This window comes from Elephantulus edwardii, unplaced genomic scaffold, assembly GCF_000299155.1.
Source record: "Elephantulus edwardii isolate Elephantulus edwardi_28Jun2011 unplaced genomic scaffold, EleEdw1.0 scaffold00019, whole genome shotgun sequence".
NCBI lineage: Eukaryota > Metazoa > Chordata > Mammalia > Macroscelidea > Macroscelididae > Elephantulus > Elephantulus edwardii.
The window spans coordinates 11,684,822-11,687,616 of record NW_006399769.1 but is presented as its reverse complement, the minus strand read 5'-3'; the positions used below and the strand labels follow the sequence as shown (position 1 = coordinate 11,687,616).

The 2,795-nt window shown below is 43.4% G+C and overlaps 1 pseudogene; it reads right to left on the bottom strand.

The window, feature by feature from the left end:
• Positions 1-2,523, bottom strand: part of LOC102859364 — a 7,480-nt pseudogene extending 4,957 nt beyond the window's left edge.
• Between the last annotated feature and the right edge of the window lie 272 nt (positions 2,524-2,795).

Sequence of the window (2,795 nt, the reverse complement as noted above, 5' to 3'; positions counted from 1 at the left end):
TGTTGTGCATAGGGTCGCTATGAGTCGGAACCTACTCGATGGCACATACTAAAAACAACAACATAAAAGAAGATGCAGATGATGGAAGAAGCAATTAAGAAAGCAAATATCCCAGAGACAACAGTCCAGAAGAAATATATTAATGAGGAACAACTTGAACATCTATGGAAGAAAATGCAAAAAAAAAATGCTGAATAAACTGCTGGTGTCCAGGTTCAGCTGATCCTGCAGTGGGACTTCTGTGGTCACTAGGTGCAGAGTTAGACCCATTGGTTCCAGAAGAGCTTTCAGTACTTCCTAATGCCCCAGCCCTGGAGTAAACCCTGGGATAAGGCCAGGAGCTTCCTTTGCTAATGTCTGTAAACCCTGTTGAATCTGTAACAATGTCTGCTCTAGGATTTGACATTGCTGACAGTGTAGCAGGGTTCTGGATTTGTTGGAGGAAAGTTGGGAGCTGTTGTCTCATTTGTTCTTGAAGCTGTGGATTTCCAGCAGATAAGGGATTATTCAGCATCATCTGTGCAGCAAGATCAGGGTTCCGGCTTAGTGACTGCATCATGCTTCTCATGTAGGGGGCAGACAACATATTCTGCATGAGCTGTGGGTTTTCAGTTATTTGCTGCAACAAACTCTGCATTTCTGGTGTGTTGAACATACTAGCTCCAACTCCAGAACCCAAATTGGGTGCAGTAGTACTCTGCCCAGTTGTGCCACTCTTAGAACTACCACTAGTGCTAGCCCCAGTGCTGGTTGTGCCGCTGGAAGCTGATGAAGTCTGGGAAGCCTGTGGAGTCCATAGATTGGGTAATGGATCTCTATTTTCAGTATGAGAAGGTTGACTTCCTTCACCAGAGGTGGTATTGCTCACTAAGAAAGCAAATGGGTTACCACCAAACTGCTGCTGTGCAACACTGAGCATTGGTTCTTGGATATCAGTATACATACATCGTAAAGCATTATATCCCCCGGGGATGTTTTCTAGATTGCTCAAAGCTCGATCCTGGTTTCACATCATTTCCTGCATCATTTCTGGATTCCTGGCAAGTCCCAGTGTTTGTCTCATTATATCTGGGTTGTTCAGCATACGACTAGTTTCTGGATTTCTCTGTATCAACTGCTGCATTTGTGGGTTGGCCATAATTAACTGCCTCATCAAGTCAGGATTTGACAACGTGCTCTGGACAAAGGAATTTTCCATAATTTGGACCATCATTTCAGGGTTTGACATAAGTTGCCATTGCATCTGGCTTTGTAGTTCAGACAAGTTGGATGTATTCAAACCCAAGCTACTCAGACCTGCGACCCCACCAAGGCCACCTAAACCAAAAGGATTGCTTGTGGTAGAACCAGATGTGGAGTTACTATTAGGATTTGATATAGTAACATTGCTTCCAGTGGTACTGGTTAACTGAGCCGAATGATCTTGGGGTCTGTTTTGTGTTTCGATGCCAAGGTGAACAGTAAGTCCATCATGAATACCATGTTGACTCACAGTGTCTTAATCTTTCAAAATTTTGCCCACAAATATCAATACCAGTTGGTCAGTATGTGATTTGAAACGTTTAGAGATTTCTTCTTTAAACTTTCCAAGCATGATGGAGATCATTCTAGGTAAAATGAATTTACTGCTGGACGGAGCTGTTTTCTGGCATGGTGAACTCCTTCTCCTTTTAGGTCCTCAGGTGACTTTCATGATCTTGGCTCCGGGGAGGGAGGCAGCAGACGAAAAGGCACCAGCACCTCCTGGCGAGGGCAGGACCCATCCTGGGATCCTGAAGGGCCACCGCAGGGAGGGAGCAGCAAGCAAGGGGGCACGGGGAGACACCACAGCCCGCCATCCAGGACAGGGGGTGTGCAGCACACCACCTCCTGGTAGCAGACACAGGGCCGCTTGGTGGGAGGGCCTCGGAATCTGAAGGGGGGGGGGAGGTTCTCCCAAGCCACCTTGAGCTCGGATGTCACTCCTTGCAGTGACAACAGCAGCGAAGCTACTGCTTCCTCTTCTCTCTCCTCCCCCGTGTCCCTCCAGCAATCCAGAATATTAAGACTGAAATGACAGAACTGTTCAACATGCTAATAACACAAGAAAGTAGAACTGAAGTGATGCAACAAAGAATCAGTGAGTTGAAAGACAAGAGTCTCCCTGAAAGCATACTAGAAGAAAAATCAAAGATGAGGTGTAAAGAAAATAAAGAAAACTTCAGAATCATATGGAATAATATCAAATGGAATAAGATGTAAATGACTGGAATTCCAGAACATGGAAATGACAGGGCAATTACCAATAGTGGAAGAAATACTAAAAGACGACTTCTTAGATATTTTCAAGAATGGGAAATCCACATTCATGGAGCACAGTGAACACCAAAAAGACCCAAAAGGAAAAACATCAACACATACCATAGGCAATTTCTACAAATTAAAAGATAAGAATAGAATTTTAATAGCAGCATGAGAAAAAAGAAAAGTCACCTACAAAGAGATAGCAATTACATTAAGTTCTGATTTCTCGGTAGAAAGCATGCGAGCTAAAAGACTATATGAGATGGCATATACAAAGCAGAAAGAAAACAATTGCCAGGTAAAGATCCTGTATCCAGCAAAACTCTCCAACAAATATGAAGGAGAAATTAGACCCTTTGCAGAAAAGAAAGAACTTAAAGGATTTGTAAAAACAAGATCAAAGCTGCAAGAAATTTCAGGTGAAGTCCTTCCCACAGAGAGGTCAAAGGAAACTTCATGAGCCATAGTAACCAGAAATAACAGAAAAAGAAACCTGACAAAATGGCAAAATT